This window comes from Lycorma delicatula, chromosome 7 (genome assembly GCF_047948215.1).
Source record: "Lycorma delicatula isolate Av1 chromosome 7, ASM4794821v1, whole genome shotgun sequence".
Lineage (NCBI taxonomy): Eukaryota > Metazoa > Arthropoda > Insecta > Hemiptera > Fulgoridae > Lycorma > Lycorma delicatula.
In genome coordinates, this window is record NC_134461.1 from 139280181 (window position 1) to 139295403 (window position 15223).

General features: G+C 31.2%; 1 non-coding gene across 1 annotated transcript; it reads right to left on the reverse strand.

Moving 5' to 3' along the window:
- Nucleotides 1-2350: 2350 nt before the first annotated feature.
- On the reverse strand, nt 2351-2466 carry TRNAL-CAA (transfer RNA leucine (anticodon CAA)). The gene is made up of 2 exons: nt 2429-2466; nt 2351-2396 (listed from the first exon to the last, which is right to left on the reverse strand). It is a non-coding gene; the product is annotated as a tRNA-Leu (tRNA).
- Nucleotides 2467-15223: the final 12757 nt, after the last annotated feature.

The following is a 15223-nucleotide window of genomic DNA, read 5'->3' on the forward strand; positions in this document are numbered from 1 at the left end:
CCCGTACTCAAGGGGAAGCATTTGGGTAAAATTAATTCTTAAGAAAATAATCACTAAGTGGTGGTAGGAGAAGACCAATTTGGCTTCAGAAAAAGTATAGGGACAAGGGAAGCAATTTTAGGCGTCAGATTAATAGTAGAACGAAGATTAAAGAAAAATAAACAAACATACTTGGCGTTTATAGACCTAGAAAAGGCATTCGATAACGAAGACTGGTATTTTTAGCATTTTAAAAAGAAAATTAGGGTTCAAATGCAGAGATAGAAGAACGATTGCTAACATTGACAGGAACCAAACAGCAACAGTAATAATTGAAGAATATTATAAAGAAGCCGTAATAAGAAAGGGACGTTCCCTATCCCCGTTACTTCTTAATCTTTACGTAGAACTAACAGTTAATGATGTTAAAGAACAATTTAGATACGGAGTAACAGTACAAGGTGAAAAGATAAAGATGCTACGATTTTCTGATGATATAGTAATTCTAGCCGAGAGTAAAAAGGATTTAGAAGAAACAATGAACGGCACGGATGAACACGGATGAAGTCCTACGCAAGAATTACCGTATGAAAATAAACAACAATAAAACGAAAGTATTTAAATGTTGTAGAAATAACAAAGGTGGACCACTGAATGTGAAAATATGAGGAGAAACGATTATGGAGGTAGAAGAATTTTGTTATTTGGGAAGTAGAATTACTAAACATATACGAAGCAGGAGAGATATAAAATGACGAATAGCACAGGCGACAAGCTTTCAGTCAGAATTATTATTTGTTTACATCAAAAATTAATTTAAATGTCAGGGAAAGATTTTTGAAAGTATATGTTTGGAGCGTCGCTTTATATGGAAGTGAAACTTGGACGATCGGAGTACATGAGAAGAAAAGATTAGAAGCTTTTGAAATGCGGTGCTATAGGAGAATGTTAAAAGTCAGACGGGTAGATAAAGTGACAAATGAAGAGGTATTGCGGCAAATAGATGAAGAAAGAAGCATTTGGAAAAATATAGTTAAAAGTAGAGACAGACTTATAGGCCACATACTAGGGCATCCTGGAATAGTCGTTTTAATATTGGAAGGACAGGTAGAAGGGAAAAATTGTGTAGGCAGGCAACGTTTGGAATATGTAAAACAAATTTTTAGGGATGTAGGATGTAAAGGGTATACTGAAATGAAACGACTAGCACTAGATAGGGAATCTTTGAGAGCTACATCAAACCAGTCAAATGACTGAAGACAAAAAAAAAAAAAAATAGCCTGGAAAGTAATACTAATTAATCTGAAATTTAATAATCTGCAGTGTAATACTGGTTTTTCTTCATTAATATACACATGATATATATATATATATATTTTTTTTTTCTTTAACCTCCTGGACCACCGTTAGGTATTGCTTCACAGGATGAGATGGATGACAATGTAGCGTCTGAAAATGCCATGCCTGATCGGGATTCGAACCCGGGACCTCCGGATGAAAGGTAGAGACGCTGTCACTCGCGCCACGAAAGCCAGCACACATTTTTTATGCTTTAGTTTAACATTTTTATATTAAGTTTTTATAAGTTGAACACATAACGGATTTAACAAAAAAATAATCTGACTGAAATATTAATTACTAAAAAATAACTGATAACTGAAAAATCGTTGTATTAAATGCATACATATGGTGAGGGAATGATTATTCATTTGGCAGTTAATATGATAATTTTATTAGAATTATTTTTGAACGAATCACATTGACTTTAATCCGAATAAAATTAATAAATTTATTATCATTTTTTTAATTCATTGAAATCTGTCAGAATGAAAGTACTCTCTATAGTATTTTAATTTACGAAATTGAATAATAACATCAAACTAATGAGCAAAAATATAACGTCAAAGTAAAAAAAAAGCACTTTACTACAGAATATTGCGTTGTTTATATGTGTGAAATAAAAATATGAATTTTAATTGTAAAATAAAAATGAGAAATAGAATACATTTATAACACTAAAAATCTTTATTTTTAAAAGAAAGTTGCTAAATTTATATTACTTGATAAAAAGTCTTTCAGGAAAATAACATTTTTTATTAATAATTTATCAATATCACAGCTTACACTTTCCGAGAGAAATGGCAACGTAGAAAAGTCATCAAAGGTCAGACAACAAAAATGTTTTTTTTTTCTTTTCATTTCATATACTAATACACAATTGCATTATTTCACTAGTTTAAATATACTGTTTACGTAATAATAAAATTAATTAAACTATTGAATTATTTAATGTAAATTATTTGTTTTTCACTAATAAAAAAAATATTTAGTATTAATCAATGAAATTATTAATCCATAAAAAAAAAAAATTTGTCAGAAGTGGGATTCGAACCCACGCCCTCAGATGAGGACCAGAACACTCAACCAGGCAATGCCCGATAAGGTTACCCTTGAGTCTGGCGCCTTAGACCGCTCGGCCATCCTGACAACTACGTACAATACTTCAATTTATAACATAAAAATTATTACTGCCACATAGTATTTCATTTTTAAAAACACTTTGTGTAACAACTATATTATTAAAAATTATTGTTATTACTGACATTATAAAATAAGATCTAACGTTAAAAATATTTAAAAAATTGTATTTATTAAAAATAGACAATTTAATTATCTACCAAAAATTAAAATAATTTCTGTGGTTTTTTTAAATGTGTAATATATTCTGTGAAATGTGGTTTTAGCTGCTTATTCATTTTACAAAATAATTAATGAATACAGAGGTAAATAAATTTGATATATTTTAAATATACGTTTAAAATATTCAAGCACTATCAAGGTTTGAAAGAATGAGTTGCAGTTATTCCCTGAATTCACATTGTTTTAAATTAGGTTAGTTGGTCAGAGATTTAAAAAAGATTTTTTGTCGTATATATATTAAATTATAAACTATTCTATGATAATTTTTTCTAACACATTTTTTTTTATCATGTAGACTTTACAGTCTACGTGTTAATAGAATAATAACCATAATTTAAATTTTACAAAAGTGTTTCCTTTTTTTTGTTAAATCAATAGAAAATTCATAAAACTATATGTGAAAGCTTTAGGTAAGAATTACTATTTAAAAGTCGTTAATTTTTGGATAAAACCGTAGATAGGATATTAATCACATAAGTAATACCAGGCTAGTCCTGCATTTAACCAAGAAATTTAGGTTCTACAGGTATGAGAAATTCCATGGAAACTCAGTTAGTATCTAATCAGATATCATTAAAATAAAATTATTAATATTTAAGGATCTTAAAATGGATAAAATTTTTGAACTAATTTTATTGAGTGTAATATTTGTAACCTACATTTCCATGTCACATGTATGAAAAAAAAAACTGAATTCGGATTCTACTGCTTTAGCTGGGTGAATAAATAAATATTTTATTCAGATCAGAATACTATTACGTGTTGTACAGTCAGATGTTACGTGTTACGTCTTGTTAGGTAAGTGTGTTATTTTAAGAATAAAAAAAGAACTTAGTTAATGAAATTGAGAGAATTAAAGAAAACTGTGAAACAGAAACAACCACTAGGAAAACAGCATTACAAACTAGAAAATTAATGAATAAAAAAGATAGATAGTAATTTATAATAATAATAATACATTTGTTTTGAGAGGAAGGGGGAAATGCAATTTACGCACGGAGTGTCGGACTTCTACTGGTGGCCTTATCAGCGCCATCAGCAGACTACCGGTTAAAAACACTATTCTTTCTATCAAAACTCGGCCCGGAACCATTTTACACAATACTTCGGGTCGAGTCCTACTATCCTATCCTGAGAAGGTCGCCAGCTAGTTTCTAGCTGGCTGAAAGGATCCAGGTCGTCCTTTGCGGCTTTGTCGGCGGTTCTCCGTAACCGCATAGCATATACCTCTCCTATTTTTTTCGGTTGGCGGCTCACAGTAATTAGCCTACAATCAGAAAAGTTGAGCGTGATAGAAACTTTTGTAATGTTTTAATCTTTTTTACTTTCTTGTAGGAAGTATTGTGATAGTGAAAAATTTCGGTTTTCAGATTTCAATGGAAATATCCATTTTGACCATCCCTGAATCCATTTTGATAGTTTTGGCGTGACGTCTGTACTAACGAATGTATGTATGTATGTGTCTCGCATTAACTCAAAAACGATCAGTCGTAGTATGTTGAAATTTTGGATTTAGGATTGTTGTAATATGTAGTTGTGCACATACCCTTTTGATTGCAATCGATTGAAAAAAAATTGTCCAAAAAACCCCAATATCCTAAAAAATTTGGATTTTGGGCTTTTTCTTAACTGCAGTAATAAGTCCTCATTGAGCGCTTTTCAACGATATATCATAAATGCTACTGATTTTCATTGGTTTCAGAGTTATAAACAAATAAAATTTTAATTAATGAAATATTTGCATGTTAGAATGAAAGGGTTCGATCATATTTCATTTCCTTTTTTAATTTTTTTTTTTTTTAATTTAAATGCATTAATAGTTATTAACCTCTCAGTGTAAAAAAAATTACGATGAATAATAATTCAATAATAACAAAAAAATCTGAAGTTTTTAATGAAATAATTTTGTACTTTCATTTTAAAAAAAATGTGTAAATGTAATGTAATAGGGGTACTAGGAAGTCATGTATTGTCCACATTAGATTTTTTATAATTTTTTGACTATTTTATTATACTGTTTTAATCAAGGTTTTATCATATTTTCCTTTGAACCATCACGGCTAATGCTGGGGCCGTTATTTTTTTTATCTGTGAAGTAGTATATCTATTTATCTATTTCGGGGAACTGTATAATGTATTATTATGTACCGATTAGAATAAAAGATTTATTTATTTACCTGTTAACAACGAAATAAATATGAACATTAAATTAAAGACATTTTACATAGTAGATAACAGAAATAATAATATTATCATTTATCTTTCGTTTACTGTCAACTAAAATAGAAATGATTAGTCTACATGAGAAGCAAATTTAAAGATTTATCCTTTTTTTTTCATTTTCATCCATTTTATAACGGATAATTATTCAAAAAAATAATTAAATATGTGATTTTATAATCACATTAACGATAATAGTCATTAGCGACTTAAATAAAATTAAATGATCATAAATAATTAGACAATAAGCACCAAACACGAATAACAAATATTGGAACATCACCTACTAGACTATTTTCACTGCGCACACAGTAATCCGTAAGGGATCTCGCTTATAGAAAATCGCTAAATTAAGTTCTTCATTTCACTATCACAGAGAACCCGCAACAGTATTTCTTCTGGTTGAGTAAACCTTGACATCTGTACCCAGATTTAATTGTGATCGAATAGACCCAAACATTGGATAATCTATGAATAAGAGGTTAGCAGACCATTTTTCATTGCTCGCCTCACGGTTTTTCTGAGAGCCAAATAGATGGGCGTTGGTTAGCTTTTGTATGCCCAATCCTCAGCCGAGTTAGAATGACTCGGCGGTCTCTTTTGTCGTTTGTAATAAAAGGTATTTCGAAGATGTTCTCCGGATGCCATCTAAGGCCGTGGGAGGACTCAGTAACCAGAACCTATTCCACTGGATACATAGTTTGACATAGACTGTCTTCATGAAGTCACTCTCACAAGTTAATTCTAATCGGAGGCCGCTCTCTTAGCAGCCGTTCGTTACTGAGAATGACCCGGTACTCATACGAATACGTCTTGTTTACTCTTGAGAGGGTGTCTTAAGGTATTATTTATCCATTTTTTAAAGTTGACCGATAACAGTTTTTAAGTATAATTTATAATTTTTGATTATAAAATTATATATTAATTTGAGTGGAAGAAGTGTTAGGAGAAGACCAATTTGGTTTCAGGAAAAGTATAGGGACAATGGAAGCAATTTTAGGCCTCAGATTAATAGTAGAAGGAAGATTAAAGAAAAACAAACCAACATACTTGGCGTTTATAGACCTAGAAAAGGCTTTTGATAACGTAGACTGGAATAAAATGTTCAGCATTTTAAAAAAATTAGGGTTCAAATACAGAGATAGAAGAACAATTGCTAACATGTACAGGAACCAAACAGCAACAATAACAATTGAAGAACATAAGAAAGAAGCCCTAATAAGAAAGGGAGTCCGACAAGCATGTTCCCTATCTCCGTTACTTTTTAATCTTTACATGGAACTAGCAGTTAATGATGTTAAAGAACAATTTAGATTCGGAGTAACAGTACAAGGTGAAAAGATAAAGATGCTACGATTTGCTGATGATATAGTAATTCTAGCCGAGAGTAAAAAGGATTTAGAAGAAACAATGAACGGCATAGATGAAGTCCTACGCAAGAACTATCGCATGAAAATAAACAAGAACAAAACAAAAGTAATGAAATGCAGTAGAAATAATGTAGATGGACCACTGAATATAAAAATAGGAAAAGATTATGGAGGTTGAAGTATTCTGTTATTTGGGAAGTAGAATTACTAAAGATGGACGAAGCAGGAGCGATATAAAATGCCGAATAGCACAAGCTAAACGAGCCTTCAGTAAGAAATATAATTTGTTTACATCAAAAATTAATTTAAATCTCAGGAAAAGATTTTTGAAAGTGTATGTTTGGAGTGTCGCTTTATATGGAAGTGAAACTTGGACGATCGGAGTATCTGAGAAGAAAAGATTAGAAGCTTTTGAAATGTGGTGCTATAGGAGAATGTTAAAAATCAGATGGGTGGATAAAGTGACAAATGAAGAGGTATTGCGGCAAATAGATGAAGAAAGAAGCATTTGGAAAAATATAGTTAAAAGTAGAGACAGACTTATAGGTTACATACTGAGGCATCCTGTAATAGTCGCTTTAAAATTGGAAGGACAGGTAGAAGGGAAAAATTGTGTAGGCAGGCCACGTTTGGAGTATGCAAAACAAATTGTTGGGGATGTAGGATGTAGAGGGTATACTGAAATGAAACGACTAGCACTAGATAGGGAATCTTGGAGAGCTGCATCAAACCAGTCAAATGACTGAAGATAAAAACAAAAATATTAATTTAAATTTAATTTCATAACAATTAATATTTAATAATTTTATTTTTATTTTTAAATTGTTAAAGAAGTGTTATGGTGAATGTAATATTTTATGATATTGCGTTATTGGAACGTAAACTGGTAATGTTTACCTCATCTGGAGGTCCCGGGTTAGAATCTCGGTCAGACATGGCATTTTCACACGCTATAAAAATTGTCATTCATCTCATCTTCTGAAGTAAAAGAAAAAAAAAACTGGCGATATTGTCGGCCTTCGTGGCGCCAGTGGTAGCGTTTCGACTTTTCATCCGGAGGTCCCGGGTTCGAATTCCCGGGTCAGGCATGGCATTTTCATAAATGCTATAAATCATTCATCTCATTCTCTGAAGCAATATATAACGGTGGTCCCAGAAGTTAAACAAAAAACGAAACAAACTGGTGACGGTACACGGTTGCATTTCATATTTAGTTTATTATTATTATGAGAAATCTATCTTACAGACAATTATGAACTTTTAGAAATTAAAAAACAAGTCGGAACCTGTTTCCTGTTCTGGTTTCTATATTTATTCCTGGTTTTATTTGAATACAAACAATTGTAATACGAGTTGAATAAAATAATGAACATCCAGTTTTGCCTTGAAATTATACAAAAACAAAAACACAACGCTAAAGAATCAAAATAAGAAATTTATATTTTCATTTCTTATTCACTGAATGACCTTGCCATAAGAAGAATAATAATATAAAAAAAAGTAGAATAAAAACATGAGTAAATCTAAACTTGAAAATGAGGCAAAGGGCAGGTTAAGGCAACAAGCTCGACGGAAGTAACGGGTAGCTCTTTTTGGGCCATCTGCCAACCTCAATTTTAATGGCACTATACTTCTGAGTAGTTTCAGACGTATATTTTATTGTATCTATTTTACTTAGTTTCTTCCCACGCTGTTTTGAGTCTACGTAGGCGCGTGAACGTCTATGTTATATAGTTACGTAATAACAATTCATTGATAAAGATCAATGAATTTATAATTCTTAAAAACTTATTTAATAGAAGTGGTTAAAAAAGAACTAAAGAGACGTATTATTTTATTTAAGGTCAATTTTCTGATAACTTGAGCAATTTCAATTCATTTCATTTCATTACGAAAATTTATTATAAGAAAAAACTTAAGGAAATTAGAAATAAACAATTAATTACTTAACAAAACGATTCGAGTTACGACACTGCACATAATACGAACAAAAATCTAAAATGTTTTCCTAACTTAGTTATTGATTCTTTTTCATAGTTCTTGTGTTCTCAATTTGTAATTTTATGAATTCAAAATTATTAAAATTTATGAATCAATAATTTTCTATATTTTAAATCCTTACTACCTTAATTAGGAATTAACACTTCTTGAGAGATTTAAAAAATATTAATTTTTATTTTTGGTTTATCCAATCAAAAGTTATTTTCCTTCATACAGGCTAACACATACGTACATATATACACCCCCATTTTTTTTGTTTTGTGGGGAAAACGTTTGTTTTGTAATGAAACGTAGAAAATGAAAAAAATCCACATCCCATTTTCTGGTTGATTACTATATCTCCTTTCTTGCTACATAACTCTAGACCTATGATTCCAGGAAAGTAAAATGACGGGATGAATGGTGCGAAAACTAGGACATTATCAAGCGTTGATGAGCGTAGGCTGTAAGGTGCTGAGATGAGGTTTCTAAGGTCGGTTGCTGGGTGTAACAGACTTGAAGGAAGAGGAATAAGGATGTTTGTGGGAACGATCTTTGATGAAGATAGTCAGGGACTATAGAGAGAGGTGTTTAGATCAAATAAGGCGCATGAGTTCAACAAGAATTTCGCGTATAAGTGAGGAGTATAGTCCAAAAGGTAAAAAAAATGTGTGGGACGGCCGATGAAGAGATCAATTTACATAAGCTAAAAGAAGGAAGGATGACGACGTATTAGGTTATTGCCTTATACTTGTAAAGAAGAAGAAGAAGACCCTAATAATATCTGCGATGACAGAAACACGTGCTAATGTAAACATCAATTTAGGAAAACAGGAAAAAGAATTATACCAATTTACGAAGAAACTAATACTATTTACATTTAAATAAAACCTCAATTTGTGACCGTTTATTACTGAATTATTAAAAATGATAGACTTAAATTAGCTTAATAGAATAATCAATTTATTTGAGTACATTTTTAACGACCGAATTCAATGGAAACAGTAGCTAATTTTCATTAATTATTATCGATAATTCTTTTTTATTGGTACCACCTCTATTGTTCAGCTTTATTTGTGTATTACATCAGCCAATACCGTTAAATTAATTAATTTAATTTTAGAATTTGTGAAGTATATGCTATTACACGTACAGTATAACATAGCAGCTGAGGTAAACCTATTATTAAACATAAAGATCTTCAACAAAGTTAATTTTAAATCATCAGTCTGTATTACTATTTTGAGATATTAAATAAAAAGTTTTGTAAGAGATACCTACATGATTTTGCAGTTAAAATTTTGAAAAAGTTGGAATTTTATTTTAATATTTAAAAAATAGAATAACTATTCTCAAGATATCAGAAATAAAAAATTGTGTAGTACTACAAATTTCGTAGGTCTACTACGAATATGGTGTAACAAATTGTATTTCAGATATTACGTATAAAAATGAACAAAAATTGTTCGATGAAAAAACTTCAATTTTCCTTCGCTTTCGTTCTATACGCCATTTTTTTAAAAAAGAAATCTTTATCTTAAAATCGGATTGAGGAATTTTTTTTTGTTTTATTTATATTTTATTTTCACACCCAACTACAAAAAATAACACAATAACATATTTTATTTTTAATAATAATAATAATAAAAATAAAATTTCTACAATCTTTATATATAAAAATGTTAAGTTCGTTTATGTACGCTTCAAAAACTCAAAATGTTCTGCACCGATTGAGCTCAAATTTTAGCACGATATATAATCCGCATCAAAGATTGTTTTTATCTATTTTTCGCATCAGTCACATACCCGCCACCGCGAGAAAACAGTTTTTTTAACGATCAGCTGTGTACCAGTGACCGCGCCATCTGCCGGAAGCCAGGGGAACACTCGCCATACTAGGTAACGACAACCGCAGTCACATGTGAAACAATACCTGTTCCCAATTACATTGTTTATTAACAACAAAAAAAAAAGTATCCACTTGCATCTGATTCAGATTATTATACAATCTGAATTAAATATTCACTTTAATCGAGGTACTTTTGTGACATCTTGTCGTGGTTGAGCTGCGCCTTTCACCAAATCGTAAGTAGAGGTTACGATTTAAATGTTTCATTTAACTAATATTTTACTTATTTATTTAAATTCATGTATTTAGTTAATATTATTAATTTTTAGCCACTTTTCAATACTGTCTGTCCGGTGTCTCATTGTTGTCGAGCTGCAGCTATGAGAACCATGAGAGATAGGTGAAAAATGTTTAAATAAATTTTTTTGGCCTTTTCAAAATGAACATTTTTCGTTATTAAACTTTTTGTCCTTTCTGTCATGGTTTTCTACCTAGAGCTGTGAGAGCCATAAGAGGTTATAATCTTATTCCTTCCTTCTATTCCAGTGAAAACCAAAATAATGCCTTGCAGAAAATCGAATTTGGGCCGTCGCACTCGCCACTCAGAAGGATCAAGAAGACGGCTTTCGAATATGACTGAGGAAGAGCGGGAATCCGTACGAGAGAGGAACAGACTAAGCACCATCCAGATACGTAACGTGGAACCAGCAGAAAGACGAGCAGCCAGGCTTGAGGATGCACGATTGCGAGCTCGTCAGTCGCGTTCTGCAGCAACAGATTTGATTCGTTCTCAACGGAATGAACGCGACAGGGTGAGGATAGCTGAAACACGAATCCAAAGAACAGCCGATCTAAATCTGCAATACAATCGTCTTGCGTTCCGGTACAATCCAGCTGTTGATTATAGTTCAAGTCGGCATGATGTTATTGGCCAGATGAGTCATGTCTGTACCTACTGTTAGACTCTAAAGTTTAATAATGGAACGAAAGGGATGTGTTGCGCCGGCGGAAAAATCAAATTGCCTCAACTTGATGCACCCCAGAGCCATTGAACCCTCTACTTGCTGGATCTACCGCTGAATCGAAGCATTTCCTATCGAACATCAGGAAATATAACTCTTGCTTCCAAATGAAGTCATTTGGTGCGGAAATCGTGACGACTCAATTCATGTCAACTTTTAAAATCAAAGGGCAAATATATCACAAAGCTGGCTCCCTGCTCCCGTTCCCAGATAGTGACCGTAAATTCCTTCAAATGTACTTCATCGGTGATGATAGAGATGAAGTCGATGCACGTTGTGGAATACATGCCTCGCTAAGAAGATCCATTATTTCGCAGCTACAGAAGCTCCTTCACGAAAGGAACAATTTGGTGCGTTTGTTCAAAACGGCAATCGATATAATGCCATCAGATACCCACAAGATTGTCCTTCACGCAGACAAAACGCCCGCTGGAGAACATGTCCGGAGATATAATGCTCCGACTATAGACGAAGTAGCAATTGTCATAGTCGGAGATCAGTTCCAACCTAGAGATATTGTTCTCCATCGAAGAAACGATCGATTGATAAACGTCGCAGAAACTTCGCTGTGCCACAGCGAAGCGTGGCAGGGCAGCTAGTATAACATAAAATGTGTAACTTGTATGAAAATATAAAATAACTTGAATGAATCATTATAATTTTCGGTACACCAACCAACTTTCTGTAATATATTAAAAAAATACGATGTTCACAAATTTCAAAATTTGTGAACAATCACAAGGCAGCCACATCAAGTTTTAGTAATCTTTAGTTTTATAAAAATGTTCTTTATTACCTAAAATTTAAGCTTTTCATTGTAAACAAAATGACACCTTATTTCTGAAAATCAATCGGTAAACAAAAAAAAAATATTGTTTAAAATTGATAACATAATTTTTAACTGGGTTTCATCTTCACAGAAGAGAAGGAAAACGAAAGATATTTTTTCCTTAAATTCTTTTGTTTATTTTGATAAAGTGTCGGCTCGCGTATATCCACTGCGAAACTGCAGCACCCCCTATTTCCAATTGATATTATCGTTAATATTTAATATAAATGAGTCCTTATTTCTTTAATTCTTTCTTTATACTTGTACAATCTATAATACTTAAGCTTAATGTCAGTAGCCATCCCCCAGTTTATGAAAAAAATACAAAAATCTTTGTGTGGAATTGTACGCTTCATAGTTCCAGCGGTGTGGTGTTGGCTGTTGTGCACATAGGAAGCTGCACGCGAGGCTGCGAGGGAGAGAGAGCACTGTAGCTCTCGCAGTGCCGACCCTAGTGTACTGATGGAAGGTAGTTTTTTTTACTCCGCGTGCGTATGGAACGTTCCTTGTTCGTTTTCCCTTTTCTAGTTTAGTCGGTGGAAGGAATATGAAAGCGGTTTAGTTGTTTTTTCAGTAGCGATCAGAAGATGGCAGAAAGAAAGGGCTATTTGATTTCCAAATTTGTGCAAAAACACGCTGGAAAGGCGAAAAAGAAGATAATTAGTAAAAATTAATTATGTATTTGTTTGTGTATACATAGAAATTTAAATTAAGCACCGTTGGACTATATTGTTTTAAAGCGGACATTTTATTAAGTTAAAATACTATCTGTATTGATATTTTATTATTTATTCGGTTTAACCGAATGTTTAAGCACAATGTGCTTAAAATTCGTGAACCATACATATTCTTAAATGTGATAAAGTGTAGAATTTGATTATTGTTCTATTTCCAGCTATTCTATTTGGTTAATTTTTTTTCGGTTCTTTTATTTTACAGAAAACTTTAACCACGACCTTGAAAAGGCCCATAAAAAAATTGTCTGGAGTAGCACTCCCACTAATTTTAGTTACGAGCCGCCACTTCTTTGATACATAGCTCACCGGACTGTTCTAGTTGTTAACTCATCGTCGCGAATAAGTTTTTTAACAGCTGATTTTCGAAGTCAAAAGTTCTGAGGTTTAAATCATAGTAAATCTTAATTGCTTTTATACGGTTATTAATACTAGACAGTGGATACCGGTGTACTTTGCTAATTGGGATTCAATTAACCTCACGTCTCAGGAATGGTCAAGACTGCACTTCATTTGCATGTCATATATAACATCTTCATTCCATTGGTCTGTAGGGGAAGGATTCTTATAGTTTACTAGTTGTAAAGATTGTAACGTACACATTAGGAAAATAAAAATTGAGACATAAAATCCGAAAATTAGTAGCCAGGTACTACATTTTCTGTTGTATTAAGATGCTTCTTCCTTTTTATATTAACATTTTATCTGATACATAACTAAAATAAAAGGGACTTTTCTTTGAATAATATTTTTATATGTGTTTGTTCTACTATTTGAATATAGATTATGAATGATTGAATGATTGACATAACAGTTTATTTTAACAAAATTTTAAAAATGAATTGTTTTAACAAGATATAAAAGTTTATATGATTCAATTGTAGCCGCGTCTCCTATTTCTTAACTTGGATCGTTTACTAATTAATTAGAATTTGTAAACTCTTGACGAAAAATTGACATTTAAAATTTAAACGCTCAGGAATTGAATTTTAGTAATATATACGGTATAAAGAGATGAAAATTAAAGAAAATAAATTTATGTTCAACATATACAGATTATTTTTAATCTCAATTGGGAATTCCTTCCCTCATTTTTCCGGAACAGTTATTTATGATTTGCACGGTGTAAATAAATTGTAGTAAAAGGATTTCAGAGGGACAAGAAATAGAATCTCCAAAAATAAATTTCATACGAAACAGTTTTTGACATTTTGAATGAATTCATTCAGGGTAATAAATAAAATACACTGTTTATCTAGAGGAATACTTAATTCAACGTGTTTCATAAAATGTTTTTTTTTTGTACCGACTACGGTTCTCTATTGTTTAAGGTACAAATCAAAAAAGTTACTAAGTTTGAGATATATTTCACTTTAAACAAAGTTTTTCCAGAATATACCACTGTGAGTACTGATTTTTTCATGCTACATCCATCATGTGGCGTTGTTAGACTTCAAAAGGTATTTTTTATTGGTAATCGGTAAATTAAATTTAATTACTTAATCGGTGGTTCACTTCAGAACCAGTTACAAGCTTACTAATAGGCTTCTAATTATTATCAAAGCCCATTATTGTAATTATACTATGAATAATAACGGATGTGATTGTAAAATTTTGCAAAATTTAGAGGAATTTAAATATTTAGGAATTATTTTAAAGAGTAAATTAGAATGGAAAAGTCATATAACAAATCTACTAAAAAAACTTCCATTATGTTATTATATAAATTTTACTATCTCGGTGGTATATTATCATCAGAAATAAAGATTTTGTTATATAAATAAATTTTTGAGTCATTAATTAGGTATGCAGTTGAAGTATGGGGTTCAACAGCAAATTATTTAACGGAAAAAATTAAAAATGATGAAAAAAATAATTAAAATATTTCTCACTAAAAACAGACCGTCGGATGATATGAAGGAGACTCTACCTTAAAATTGTATCAACGGTATCATCTGTAGGTTTTTGCAGTTAATGTATATTAACTGTAAAAACCTATGTAAGTTCCATAATAAAAAAATAATTAAAAACAAAATTCAATAAACTAGGTATAAAGATCTATTTGTTGTCTCCTAATATAATAATTTATATGGTAGAAAGTCATTGAAAGTTATTGTTCCTAGTTTATATAATATATTACCAAAATAAATAAAAATGACAAATTATAATTTGTTTAAGAAAGAAGTATTTCGATGGCTAGTCTGTAAAACTGTGAATATCTTAAAGTAACAAAGAATTAAATCCCTTAATATTTTGTTACAATTGAAATATAAATTTTTACTCTAACCACTGATTCCACAAATACTGATAATTCACTTTACGACGTCAGTAAATACTTTTCATAATTAATTGTATTTTTATTATAAATTTAGTACTACACTGCTTTCAGTAATACAGTTTTTTTCTTTTATAATAAATTAAGTAGTAGGTATTATTTTTTTTAATAACAAAGGGAGTCCGACAAGGATGTTTCCTATCACCGTTACTTTTTAATCTTCACATAGAACTAGCAGTTAATGATGTTAAAGAACAATTTAGAT